Genomic DNA, 15,621 nt, shown 5'->3' on the forward strand with positions numbered 1-15,621 from the left:
TCTACATTGTAAGGCTCAATAAGTAAGGTATGGTACCAAGGCATGTGGATCCAGGTTTGGTCCTGTTAATCTAGCTGATCTAAGCTCAAGCAGTAATGGGTTACTACAGCTACCCTCAAAATCCTCAGTTACAGGTGACTCCTCCTGGAAAAAGTTGATTGTGGGGGTGTTGGGCATGGCGAACAAGAATCAGCTCAGTTGTGATAATTCTACCCCTTCACTAACAATGCTCACTGAAATGGTTCCTCGAAATGGAGAGCCAAAAGACTGCTGGCACCCATAGCTTGGCACATACCATTCTCACTACGTATCATATGTAGAGCAGGAAATAAAGAATCATAGAATGGTTACAGTGCTGAAGGAGGCTACTTAGCCCATCAAATCCATGCTGGCTTTCAATTTAGCTATTTCTACTATCCCACCCTTTCCCTGTAGCCATGCAAATTTTTTATCTTCAGGTACTTATCCAATTCACTTTTGAAAGCCATGATTGAATCTGCCTTCATGACGCATTTTATGGTTAAAAACCAAATTTTTTCCTTGTGTCACTTTTGGTTCTTTTGCCAATCGCCTTAAATTCTGTGACATCTGCTTCTTGATCCTTTTGTCAATTAGAAGAATTTCTCTCTATCTACTACCCAGACCCCTCATGGTTTTGAGCACCTTCATGAAATCTCCTTTCAAACTTCTCTTCTCTAAGGAGAACAACCTCAGCTTTTCCAACATATCCACATAACTGAAGTCCCTCATCCGTGGAACTGTTCTCGTAAATCTTTTCTGCATGCACTCTAAAGCCTTCACATCCTTTGTAAAATGCAATGAATAGAATTGGATACAATACTCCAGCTGAGGCTAAACCAGCATTTTATTAAAGGTTCACTCTTGTTTTAACACTCTTTGCCCCTACTGATAAAGCCCAGGATCCCCATATACATTTTAAACTATTCTCTCAACCTGCCTTGCCACCTTCAATGCACATGTAGCCCCAGGTTTCCTTTTGACTGTATCCCTTTAAAATTGTATATTTTATTTTATATTGCCTCTCCTTATGCTTCCTACCAAAATGAATCACTTCACACTTCTCTGTATTAAATTTCATCTGCCACATGTCCACCCATTCCACCAGCTTTTCAATGTCTGCTTGAAGTCTATCACTATCCTCCTCCCAATTCACAATACTTCCAAGTTATGTGTCACTGGCAAACTTGAAATTGTGCCCTGTACACCCAAATCCAAGTCATTAACATATATTAAGATAACTTGCTCCAAAAAACAATCGTTCACCACTACTGTCTGTTTCCTGTCACTCAGCCAACTTTGTATCCATGCTGCCACGATCTTTTTATTCCATGAGTTTCAACTTTACTGACAAGCCTATTATGTGGCACTTTATCAAATGCCTTTTGGAAGTCCACGTACACCACATCAATGACATTACCCTCATCAACACCCTCAGTGTCTACCCTGCTAAGCCCCTTCAAAAGCTTGCATGTTTCCATGAGATCACCTCTCATTCTTCTCAGCTTCAGAGTATGGGCCCAATTTACTGAGCCTATTATACGTTAACCCTCTCACCTCACAAACTAATTTAGAGAGCCTTCACTGTATTGCCTCCAAAGCAAATGTATCCTTCCTTAAATATGGAGATCAAAACTGCACATAGTACTGCAGGTGTGGTCTCACCAAAGCCTTGTACAATTGTGGTAAGATTTGCTTATTTTTGTCCTCCAATCCTTTGCTTTAAGTACCAACATGGCATTTGCCTTCCTACTTACTTCCTTCCTACGCTGACAAACTGACTTTGTGCTCCTTGTACGAGTACACAAAAGTTTCTCCGAACATCAAATTTTAGAATTTTCATGCCTTTTGAAAAATTTTTGCTTTTCTGTTCTTAGTACCAAAGTGAATAACCTCACACTTCCCCACATTATAGTCAATCTGCCACCTCATTGCCTGACTTAACCTGTCTTTATCTCTTTGCAGTCTCTGTGTTCTCCTCACAAGCTATCTTCCCACCTAATTTTGTATCATCAACAAACTTAGATACATTACATACACTGGAAACCCTGAGCTCAAAGATCCTGCCAAGCATGGTACACTTACCATACAACCTGTCTCAATTAAGCATATAAAACACCCCAAAATACTATTTTCTGAAAGAAGTTTTACATTTGAATAAATAAGCATTGTCTGCTTCCACTATGCCCCAAAGGAGTCTGTTCCATTGATTTAACCCCTTACCCACTAATGGTCCAGAGCCTCCATTCCCCAGGGGTCATACTCCTGAGGTAAACTAGAAGGTGTGCTGGGAGACCCCAATTCCGCCTGTGCCCAGAGGTTCCCATGCATTTGGCTGCATGGGAATCACCCAGTAGGTTTAAACTTCTGATAGGCAATTAACCTGCACTGGAATCCATCCGAAACTCCGATTTAAATCAGAGATTTCAGAGAGCTCCAACTCTCTTAGAAAAAATGGTTACCCAGGAAAATTTAGAAGAATTAAAACCAATTCTAACTCCTGGGTAACTATAGTAATGAACACAACACCACACCAGCCACTGTCCCCCACCCAACCAACTATCTCCGCACCCCCCAACCCAACTTCCCAACCACCCCCCAATACTCCATCTCACCCACCCTACACCTGTGCCCAACTAACTCCCCCACCCCAACCACCCCCAACACCTCTGACTTCCCGACTACCACGCCACCCCCCCCTCCCACCCTTCCAACACCCTCCCACCCCCAACAAGCCCCTCAACCTCTGACTGACCACCCAACCCATCCTAACACCCATTTGCTCCATCCTAACTAACATCCCCCTGCCCTCCCCCCCAACCCATCCTACTCACTTACCTTTTCCCTGGCTTCTCAAAGTGCATTTGAAAACCATGGACCTTTAAACTTACCTGGGTTACAGCAGCTAGTGCCGTAAAAAGGTGTGGCTTCACATGCCCCAGCATTGCTGACCTGCGCTGAAGGCCTCAGGAAACAGCTATACTGCATATTTCTCACCAGGCCCGGTTCAGAACAGCAGGTGAGAAATGTGCAGTTCCCGACCTGGGTAAGTGAAAAGGAGCAGAGGGGCAATCCGACTGTGATTGCCAATCCTCCGAAGTTCAGGCCCAATGTTTCTGCAGATTAGTTTGGAAATTACATCCCACCCCACTTCAAGCACAGGACCACACAAGGTAAAATAGATGGCCTATATTATCAAGGTCCTTTTAGAAACCTAAACACAGAAATCATATCACCTCTTAACCGCTGAGAGCTTGCTACATCAATATAATAATTCATCATAATCCAAATGCTCCATCCCCTCAAACCATTCCGGCTGCCCTCTTGATATGTTTTCAATAGCTGCAATGCTCTTTTCTCATTGCTGCAACCTGAACTGTACACAGTATTCTAAATGCAGTTGCATCAATGATTTGTAAATGACAGGATTGCTGAAATATGTGATTTAATATTGACCTTTCCATACATCCCAACATCTGATTTGTTTCACTCGCTGCCATTGAACATCGTTGCCATAGCTTCAGTTTATTGTCAGTCACAATTTTTAGATCTCTTCCATTTTCACATTATTTTCTTTCCATTTAAGCAATAAAATCATCCATCCTGGATATTGTTTTGTCCACCAAATGGAGCACTTTGTATTTCTCTGCGTTGAATTTCATCAGCCACCCGTCTACTCCATTCCCAAATTTATTTACATCCTGTAACTTATCTGGATCCACTTTGCAGTCTACCATTTTCATTAGTTTTGTGTCATCCACAAATTTAACCACTGGCTTGTGAATCCTATCAGAAGATTTATGAAAATATGAAACCAAAGGTGTTCTCACACCTGTGGGACCCCAATGGTACCAGACAAATCCTATACTGCCAGCCAATTACACATCCACTGTAAAACCTCTCCTCTTTGTTATTTTCAATGCAGCCTTTCCAAAGGAACTGCATGAAGAAGCCTTCTTGAAAGCTAAGTGCATCACATCCACTCCTAAACTCTTTTGTTGCTACTTTTCTACAAGAAAACCAATTAGATTGGTAAGACTTCCCCTTCATGAAACAATGTTGGCAATCGGTTATGATTTCATTTCTATCCAGACTCCTTGTGATCAAATCTTTCATAAACTCTGTGCTTCATGTGCTGTCCCCAGGACCCAGACTGAGACAAACATCAACTGCTGCTGGACGGCGTTCAACTTGGTGAAAGACGCTCTTTCATCTGCCCAAAACATGTTGGTCTTCCTCCACAAAGAACTGTCCATGACCAAATATTGCAGACTGTTATATTCCAAGGTCCAGAACTAGGTGCTGAGGCACATTCTAAAGCTCAAGGCAGCCACTACAAAGGCTCAGTGGGAAGGGCCACAGTCTAAAGCCCTCCTGTCATTGTACGCTGAAGGGCTGGAACCTGTGTAAAGCCCCTCGTATGCACCAGAGAATGTTTGACATAAAACATACATTGTAAATATAACCTGTAATTCTAAGTATAGTGAGGAAGTCCAGAGGATCACCAACTGTATTGAAATAAATTGAACTGTATTGCACTTTTATGTAAAATCAAATTTGAACTGTTATGTAATGTACTTATATAAATTTGATGAATAAAGTAGATTGTTGAGAAAACAAGTGGAGGCAGAAAATTGTGCAGCCCCTTAGAGTAACTTATCATCCCCTTCCCGATCCCACTTTCAGTGGCCTTTCTCCATCCTATTTTTCTTAATATACTTTAACTAAAAGATTATCATCCACTCCTGTGGTAATATTCATTTTTTTGCCATTCTAATGTAACTTTTACACTCCTGGAATACTTTTTCATACTGATTGCATATCTGCACCATTTTTCTTCATGGCTTTAAATGCCCTTCTTCTTTATCAGGTGCTGGTTAGTCCCATTCAAACAAACAGCAAAGTCTTTAAGTTTTGCACTCTTGCTTTGCAAGGGTACATGTCAATCCATTGCATTCAGAATTACCTCTCTGAATGAACTCTACTGTTCCTCCACTTCCCTAGACATATTCAAATTCTAGAGATAAAAACAAAAAAACTGCGGATGCTGGAAATCCAAAACAAAAACAGAATTACCTGGAAATACTCAGCAGGTCTGGCAGCATCGGCGGAGAAAAGAGTTGATGTTTCGAGTCCTCATGAAGGGTCATGAGGACTCGAAACGTCAACTCTTTTCTTCTCCGCCGATGCTGCCAGACCTGCTGAGTTTTTCCAGGTAATTCTGTTTTTGTTTTATATTCAAATTCTATTCTAAGACTTCTCAAGTGCATAAAGTTGGTCCTCTTAAAATCTGACAATTTTGTTTGTGTTTTCATAATCTATCCAATCTTTGCATTGTCAAACATAATTATAATATGATCACTTACATTTAAAGCCTTACTCACCTTTGTGCTAGAGATTTGATCGTCCCTTTGGCACAACCAAATCCAAAATGTTTTATCCACTTGCTGGCTCTTTTGTCATAAAGCAATCAATAATGACTTATAGTTGGTATCTCACTAGTAGCCTTTCTGATTTCATCCCACAGTTTCAGTTTAAGGCTTCCAACCCAGCCTAGGGGTCTATAACATACCTCAGGTAGCTTTGAGATGGTAGAGGAAAATTAAAAAGGTCTAAGATTACAGTATACAAAACATTGTTATCTCCTGAATGAAACACAGTAAGGCTGCAGGCAAAAGTTATTGTTTCAACATAACTGACAAGATGATGTATTTGGCCCTTTTCATCATGCAGTTTACAATTCTGTTTCTCTTGCCAGTGACAGTTTCTTGCATTAATTAGAGTAGTAAATCAAAGAGCTCAAAGGTTAAGTTTATACATTTTTTTTGAGTACAATCAAAAAAGGAGCAAAAAAGCCCATGACATTTTTAAACAGAACTATTATTTATAATGCTTTAAAATTGAAAATGCTTTAATAATGCCATGCAAAAGGTCCCCTAGAAATGAGCAGAAGCTCCATCATAAGAAGGGAAATAAAACAGAAGTAAACAATGACTTCATGTATTTTCTGAGATAGGTTGTACACACAGTAAAAATTGATGTTATTGTGAGCTAAGTCAGAATATGATAAGCCCAATCTATTGTATTCTAGACAGCTGGAGGAATTTTTAAAAAGACTCAAGATCAATTTTTAGTTTTCTTAAAAACATAAGCACAGGGATAACTATTACGTAAACACAGGAAAACACACTTATTTGTTTGACTTTCTTCTGTCTGTCACTTTATTGGAAACATTAACCTATTTAAACTAATACCGGTATTCAAGTAATAGAAGGATGAGATACAATACAAATCAAATTGGCAAAGGTAGTGTGCAAGATGAGGGTGTGGAATGCTTCTTTGGGAGTTTCCTTGAACAATACCTTATGGAAACAATTAAGGATAAAATGATTTTAGATCAAGTATGGTGTAATGAGAAAAGGTTAATTAGCAATCCCATAGTAAAATGTGGTCATAATGCAATTGAATTTCACATAAAGTTTGAGAGTGATGTACTCAAGTCCAAAACTAGAATCATAAATTTAACAAAGCCAATTACATAGGTATAAGGGGAGAGCTGGTGAAGGTTGATCGGGTAACTAGACTCAAAGGTATGGCAGTAAATAAATAGTGGGAAACATTTGAAAAGCTTCAACGTTTTTAACATTTAGTATGTTCTATTTAAAAAACAAACGCAAATGAAAAAGATCCCAGGATCTATGCAAATCAAGGATAGTATTTGATTAAAAGAGTTTATAATATTGTGAAGAATATTATTGAGCCTGAGAATTGAGTGAGTGTTAAAAAGCAAAGATCGACAAAAGAGTTGATAAAAAGGAAAAACAGTGGAAGAAGAATAACCTAGTCAGCAAAATAAGATGCTTGCGGCTTTTTACAAACATATAAAAAAGAGTATAGCTAAAGTAAATATTGATCACGTCGAGACAGTGGTGCAGAAATTATCATGTACAATGAGAAAATGGCAGAGATGTTGAACAAAAACTTTGGCCCAGATTTTTGTGGAGTTGGGAGGCCTTTAAAAAAGGTAGTGGGACCTGAACCCAAGATTCCTGCCTCATTTCCATTTCCAGAATTTTTTGCCAGTGTGAGATAAAGGTGCGAGTAGTGAGCTCACATGCACCACTCTCACCCTCCCTGTTCCATTGCTGCGATGGGCAGTTCAACCCTTTACAGCTTGAAGGGGAATGTTAGCTTTGATTGACATTCTTATTACCTTGTTATAAACTGATCTTTCTTACAATGTTAATGGAGCTTGGTCCTGTTAATGGCCAAAGTATCACCTGCAATAGCTTCTTTTCCTGCTCAAACACCGTCATCTCCACCATCATTCAAGGGTCCATCCTTGGCCCTCTCCTATTTCATTGCTACATGCTGCCCCTTGGTGACATTATCCAAAAGAATAGTGTTACTTTTCACATTCTGACAACACTCAGCTCTACCTCACCATCACCTCTCTCGACTCCTTCACTATTGTTAAATTATCAGACTGCTTATCAAGCATCCATTATTGGACGAGTAGATTTTTTTCCCCAGTTAAATAATGGGAAGACTGAAGCCATTGTTTTCCATGCCCACCCCAAACTCCATTCCCTTATTGCCAATTCATTCGCTTCCCCTGGCAACAGTCTGAGATTAAACCAGTCTGTTTGCAAATTTGGCGTCATATTTGATCCCAAGATAAACTTCTGACCACATATTCAGGCCATTATTAAGACCACCTGTTTCCACCTCTGTGGCATTATCTGATTTTGATCCCATATCAGTTCATCTGCTGCTGAAACCCTCATTTATCCCCTTGTTATCTCCAGATTTGGCTTTTCCCACACACTCCTGACTGGTCTCTCACATTCTACCTTTTATAAACTTGAACTAATCCGAAACTTTGCTGCCTGTGTCTTAATTTGTGGCAGTCTCATTCATCCATCGCCTCTGTGCTCAGTGACTTACACTGGCTCCTGGTCAAGCAATGTCTATATTTTAAAATTCTCATCCTTGTTTTCAAATCCCCCTCTCTTCCCCATCTTTGTAATCTCCGCCAACCCTCAAAGATATCTGCGAGCGTATAATTCTGGCCTCATGAACATGCACAATTTTAATCCACTATTTAGTTACCTAGGACCTAAGCTCTGAATTCCCTCCCTACACTCTTTGCCTCGCTGCTTCACTTTCCTCCTTCAAGATGTTATATAAAACCTGCCTCTTTGACCAAGCCTTTGGTCATCTAACCTAATGTCTAATGTGGCTCAGTGTCATATTTTGTTTTATAATATTCCTATGAAGCACTTTGAGGTGTTTATTACTTTAAAGGTGCTATGAAAGTTGTTGATGATTTGGAAAAACAATCTTTTGAAATCTTTCCATTATCCAACTTCACAAAGTTAGCAAAACACCATAATATACTGTATATGATTAGTGTGAAAAAACAAATAATGGAGCTAATGTAGGGACTATGTGGCAAAACCAAAATCTTTTTACCAATCCATTTTCATCAGAGATTGTACTTAATCCTTTTACTGACGTATTTTGATTTGCACAATAGAAGTGCCCTTGAACAATGTAACTTTGGGACTTCTACCTAAATGATTAGAAGGAATTTTGCTTTCACTTGCTACAATATTGCTACAAAGTTAGATTCAGCTTACAAAGGATCAATTCTAAACATCTTGTGTATTTCTGGTTTGGTTCCCAGGACAAGATAGCAGCCAGTAAAGATGTCAAAATGTTTACTTTCATAGGTCATATTAGTTTTGAGATAATGGTGTTCGTTAATTTGTGGCCTTTATCAAGTTGGAGGCGGTGGTACAGGGCGGGTGGCAGGCATTACATTCCAAGTGGTTAAATTTAATTGGAAGCTTAGCAAACCAAACACTAGCACACAGCATGGGCCATGGCAATGGTTTTACTACACACACAGACTCACACACACACTCACACACACACTCACACACACACTCACACACACACTCACACACACACTCACACACACACTCACTCTTTCATCCATTGATTGAGAGTTGGAGAAAGGCAGAGACACAAAGAAATTTCTCTTTCTAGTCAGATAGTGCGAAACTCTGAACTGGGACGTGATTGCACATGTAAGTAGTCCATCGTAGAGGAAATAAAAAGTGCTAGTTAGCATAGGACAGCTAACTGATGAATTCACTGGAAAAGATCAGAATCACATGGTTTGTTATTTCACTGTGTTTCTTGCAATGCAAGATGGCCACCAATACCCATCTGTGCATGCAAACTTGTCCACACATGCAAAGTCAACAACATCATGCTGAAAAAAGAGACATGTCTAAGCTTTTTGTCTTGCACGCATCAGGACACTTCGCAAGAATACCAATATAAGGGGAAAACAACAATTTATACTGCATTTGAAGAGAGTGCTGATTGTTTGGCAAGTGGTTGCAACCAAAGTGTGCATGCCTAAGGGAACATAAGGTCTACTTACAGGAGCAGTGCCACTGAATCCAAGAGAATATTTACTTTCGACCAACAAAAGTTATTGTTATGCAGCTCTGAAAATAATGTAATGTGTCCCTGCCTTGAGTATTTGCCAAAACAAAAAGGGGGGCAATAAAGAACTGAAATTCCACTTTAACACTAACAGTGTGGGGAAGTTTAGAAAACTGATCTGAACTTTTTTGACAAAGTGATAATCAGATGCTAATCTGTTTTAAAGTTCTTTTAGAAGCAGTGTGCAGTGACTCTAAGAGAGTGTGAGAGGAATTAGTTTGGTCGTTATTTTAGCTTTCTCCTGTCCAAGCTTTTTGCATGGCCTTGCTAGACTTCAAGAGGGAAGAGAAGGATTCTCAGCGTCTTCCCCCCACCCTTGTAAAATGTAAAGGCATTTTTGCCATGATGGCTGCTAGATAAATACAAGGTGTGGTTGGCATAAGTGACTTTTCTCCTGGCCATTATTTGTCATTTTATTAGAAAGCAGTAGAAAACAATGGAGACATTATATTTGGTTAGATGACCACCATTGATGAGATGCTAGAGAGGAACTAATGTAGAGCAGTAAATTAACAAGGAGTCAACATCTTCTAGAGGGTAGGAACATAGGAGCAGGAGTAGGGCATTCAGCCCATCGAGCTTGCTCCACCATTCAATACAATCATGGTTGATCAAAAACTTCAACGCCTTTTTCCTACACTATCCCCATGTTTCTTTATGTCACCGGTATTTAGAAATCTGTCAATCTCTGCTTTAAACAAACTCAATGATTGAGCTTCCATAACCCTCTGGGTAGAGAATTGAAACAATTTGCAACCATCTGTGTAAAAAAAAAAAATTCTCCTCATCTCTGTCCTAAGTGGCTTCCTTTTTATTTTGAAATTGTGTCCCCTGGTTCTAGATTCCCTAGCCAGGGGAAAAATCTTACCTGCATCTACTGTCTATCCCTTTCAGTATTTCATAGGTTTCAATGAGATCACCTCTCATTCTTCAAAACTCTAGAGTCACAGGCCCAGTTTCCTCAATCTCTCTTCATAGGATAGTCCCGCCATCCCAGGAACAAGTCTGGTGAACCCACGTTGCACTCCCTCAGTGGCAATAATATCCTTCCTAAGGTAAGGGGACCAAAATGGCACACAGTACTCCAAGCGCCATCTAACCAGGGTTCTATACAATTGAAGCACGTCTTCACTATTCCTGTACTGAAATTCACTTGCAATAACGGCCAACATACCATTAGTCTTCCTAATTTCTTGCTGCACCTCCATGTTAGCTTTCAGTGACTTATTGACGAGGGCACCCAGATCCCTTTTTACATCTACACTTTCTAAATCTTACCATTTAAGAAATACTCTGCACATATGTTTCTCTTACCAAAGTAGATAACCTCACATTTTCCTATATTACATTCCATCTGCCATGTTCTTGCCTACTCACCAAGTCTGTCCAAGTCTTCTTGAAGCCGCTTTGCATTTTCCACATTCCCACCTAGCTTTGTGTCAGCTGCGAACTTGGAAATATTACATTTGGTCCCCACATCCAAATCATTGATATATATTGTGAACAGCTGGGGCCCAAGTACTGATCCTTGCAGTACCCCACTAGTCAAAGCCTGCCAATATGAGAATGACCCATTTATTCCTACTCCCAGTTTTCTGCCTGTTAGCCAATTCTCAATCCATCCCAGTATATTACCTCCTATCCCATGTGCTTTCATTTTGCTAGCGAACCTCCTGTGGGAGACTTTATCAAAAACCTTCTGAAAATCCAAGTACACTTCATTCACTGACTCCCCAATATCAATTCTATTGGAGGCTTGAAAAACATAAAAAAAAAGGAACATCTGCTTCCCCTAACTCCCTCACTCACCAAACTCCCACTTTACAATTTGTGCACCCAAAGCAGCACACTCAGCATAGGCGAGGCAGCACTGAGCAAGGCCAGTTTATGCTCCCTGAAAAACAACGGATTCAAGCTTCTGAAAAGCAGTTTAAGCTAGCTACCTAATTAACTAGCTGCAGCTGCCCTGAGAGAGCTTGGATATCCCTGCTTTAAGGTTGGGATAAAAAACCTCTCAACTAAAAAATTACTCCTTAAGTTAATTGCTAAATTAAAGGAAAATATAGGCTTTAGATAGAAATTAACCCTTAAAACTCTCTCACTCTCCAGCTCTCAGTGCAGACAAGGCAGCCCGGAGGAAGGCCTCTTTTTATACTCCCTTAAAAACAACTGATTTAAGCCTCTGAAAACCAGTTAAAACTAGCTACCTAATTAACTAGCTACAGTTGCTCACAGAGAGCTTCGATACCCCTGTTTTAAGGGTGGAATATAAACAGGAGAGAAACATCACATGAGAAAATCGGCAAGGATGCTGGAAATCTGAAATGAAAACAGAAAATGCTGGCAAAACTCAACAGATCTGGCAGCATCAGTAGAGAGAGAAACAAAGGTAATGTTTCGAGTCTAATATAACACTTCATCTAAACTATACGTAAAAGTGGTCAAATTTTAAAATTTGTTTGGAAGAATTGCATTGTGATTGATGCATTAAAATAACACTCAGATGGAAAAGTGAGCAAATTAGCCAAATCTTTTAACCTTGGAGTCTGAAAATCGAGGATTACAGCAGCTAGATGTCATTAACATGCATCAGTTGCAATAAGTTACATTAATTACCACGCTCAATATTTAGAAAAAAATTAAAATCTGTTGCATCTCCAACTTTTTCCAGTTCTGGTGAAAGGTCACCAATCTTTTTGTTTCTCTTTTGATGCTGCCTGGTTTGCTATATCCCCAGCATTTTCTATTTTTATTTCTTCTCCTGCTCTCATTTGGCTTGCACACTTTGTAGAAGAGATCACAACTTGTCATTTGGGAGTCAGAGGCCCTCACATTTCCCCTCAGTCCAGGGCTGCTGAATCCAACTGAAGGACCCAAACTGCCAAAGCATCTGAGATTAGCCAATTCACTGCAGTCATACTTCTTCAAGTGCATTTTCACACATCAGGAAAAATGATTGAATATGGGAAGACTAACTTTGCAAAACAAAAAAGTGAAAGCATTTAATTACTGTCAAACTGATGTCCTGTAACTACATTCAGAAGTCTGATACAACATATTTTATCAATATTGTCAAGAATAAAAATATTTTTCTGCTCAAAATTAAACACATCAAATCATAACAAGATTGGAATGAAAAGCAGGCCAATCTTCAACTTGGTTTTCACTCCTCCAGCTTAGTCATAACTGCACAGTCTGCCAGCAAACTGATTAATCTTTATTCACAACTCATCTGCAACCGTAAATGGTTTCTCAGCTGGATGCACTGTACTTCTACCCGGTGATCAACGCACACAAAGAAAAAAAATTAACAAAAATAAATCTTATTACAGCATCTCGACTTGGATAAACTAATAACTTCTTGGTAAGTGGCCATCAACTGTAACTTAAATTATTAATCCTCAGTGGGAGCCTTTAATAAAATCAAAATGGAGCTTTTCTCTCCCACCCCTGACTAGCAAAAGACCAAGGATCCAGTTTTCATTTTGGTGCTTTCGGTGGCATAATAACTGATTGTAACTGCAGGTAACCGTAACAAGGGCAAATTCAGGGAATTGATCACTGTGGTTATAGAAAGCTCAGGGAAGCTTGAATGCATTTCACTTGGGCACTAAAAGTCAATAGGTTCTGCACAGTCTAAAGCAGGTTCCAGAAACTTTAATTCAACCAGTGATGATTAACCCTGGTTTTAAATTGGGCTGTAACTTCCAAGCTCCCCAGCGTGGTGCTGGGGGCTCCCCAAAGGTGCGCTGTGGAATTCCCTTTGGAACTTCCCAGGTAAAGTTTGCACAGCAATCTCCCAGAAGTGCAAACTTCCCCAGGGCAATTGCCCTGCATTGGGAACCATGTAATTTAAATCGCAAACTTCAGATGGTTCTGACTGGGTTACCACAACAGTTACCTTCAGAAAGTTAGAAGGATTAAAACCACTTCTAAGTTCTGGGTAACTATTATACAGACCCAAACAGACTAGCCCCATCATGGGATTTCCCCCTACCCCAAAAAGGGCTCATTCCACACCCCTGCCAAGCCAGATTCTCACTCCCAACTAGCAAGGCCTGACGTGATCCACGCCCCACCAAGGCCTGACACCCTACCCCCCTCCACCCCACCCCAAGCCCGACCCCCGATGGCCAAGACACTCCTCCCACACACCCCAGGCCCAACAATTCTCCCCCGAGACCCTCCCCTCACCATCCTCTACCCGAGGCCCGGCATCCCCACCCCCCACAGGCCCGGCATGGCCTGGCCTAACCCAACCCAACCTGAGGCCCAGGCACTTCACATCTCCGACATCCCCCTCCAGCCTCTGATTCCCCCCCCAACCTCTGAACTTGCACCCCGCATGCCCCAAACTCTTATCAACTTAGCTTAGGCACTTACCTTCTCCTGGCCTGTCAAGAACCTTTAAATTTCAATGGACCTTTCAGCTTATCTGGTTTACAGCAGCTAGTGCCATAAAAATAAGTGGTGTGGCCTCTATGCCTTCGACTCAGCTGCACTTAGATGCTGGGCCCCAGAGACACGTTGCAGTGCCTGGAACTTGTCCGGCCTGAGTCAGAAGGTTGGACGAGATAAGGTCGAAAAACAAATTAATAAATTGGGCATGAAGTGGTTCAGGCCCCTTGCTGCAGACAAGCAGGAAGTAGCTCCTGGCAATGACAGTAACAGGAGTTCTGCACGCTTCTAAAGTGTTTTGCAAAGTTTTGACATTTGCAACTTGTGTGGACATGTTGATTTGGCTGAAGTATTGGTGGACCAGATACAATCACAGTTTGCTACAATATGGTCAATCCAACACTATCTCTTCCGTGTTGGAGATGGTGGATTCTGACACAGGTTAGATCCATCTCATTAAGTCCCTTACAAAAGCAAAATACTGCAGATACTGGAAATCTGAAATCAAAACAGAAAATGCTGGAAATATTCAGAAATTCAGGCAGCATCTGTGGAGAGAGAAACAGAGTTAACATTTCAGATGCATGACCTACCAAAACTGATGAAAGGTCATCCACCCGAAACGTTAACTCTGTTTCTTTCCCCAGATGCTGCCTGAACTGTCGAGTATTTCCAGCACTTTCTGTTTTTATTTCATTAAGAACCATTGTCTGCATGCTTTGGGACTGAGCTCAGTGCAGGAGCAACAAATGAATTTTCCCTTTGTCTTGCCAAACAATATTGGATGGAAAAAAAAATCTTTGTTAAAACATTGAATTTATGACAGTGATAAATAAATCCTGGATTTAATAAAAATGTGCACCCTTCTAGCACATTCTGCAGGTGGCTTTGTCTAGGATTGGTCTAATGCAGTTATCAAGCTAAACATCTGAACGTTTATAACTGAAGACAGCTTACCTTACTCTAATTGGATTGTTCTCCAAACAAGCTGGCACAGGTTCGATGGACCAAGTTGCCTTCTTCTGTGCTATGCTACTCTATGATCCTAGGCAGAATTTTACAGCCGCCCGCTGGCGGGATTTTCCCATCCCGCTGAAGTCAATAGACTTTTGAACATCTCGCCGCATTTTACTGCCCCGCCCCCACCACGCCAGTGTTGTAAAATTCCGCCTTACGATTAAGTAGTGGAGGTGGGTAGGCAACATTGCAACCATTCTCAGCAAAACTAATGGCCCATTCTCTGCAAAACTAATGGCACATTCTCTTCAGTGCTGAGATAAAACAGAAGGACAAAAACACATTGAAAATCTGGAGAGGAACAAGCACATTCTACTTATTTACAAGCAGGTAATTGGCTTTGCTTTCCAGTTTACTAAATCTATAAAGAAGTGGAATTCTCAAGGCCTTTCATGAGGGCTGGTGCTGTTTCTGATGGTAGCCATAGCTTACATCCACAAAAATACTTTTTAAAAAAGCATAAGGTGTTCAATCTTTCCCCTTTTAAAATCAAGTTTGGCAGTAGCTCCCTACAATTACAGTTTAAGAAAAAGAGACAGGTAAGTCTACAAAAGGATGAAAAATGTTGATGATTGATTGCTCCATATGCATGCCTGTACTGGATTTGGGAGAGGGATAGGGAGAGAATGCTACTGAGTGTCGGTATTACTCCCAACACATTAACTC

The 15,621-nt window shown here is 40.6% G+C and overlaps 1 protein-coding gene across 2 annotated transcripts in view; it reads right to left on the reverse strand.

Annotated features, from left to right (window-relative positions):
- manbal (mannosidase beta like) overlaps positions 1–15,621 on the reverse strand; it is a 52,155-nt gene that overhangs the window by 2,080 nt on the left and 34,454 nt on the right. The gene's annotated exons all lie outside the window — the stretch shown is intronic.

Source organism: Carcharodon carcharias, chromosome 14 (genome assembly GCF_017639515.1).
Source record: "Carcharodon carcharias isolate sCarCar2 chromosome 14, sCarCar2.pri, whole genome shotgun sequence".
Taxonomy (NCBI): domain Eukaryota; kingdom Metazoa; phylum Chordata; class Chondrichthyes; order Lamniformes; family Lamnidae; genus Carcharodon; species Carcharodon carcharias.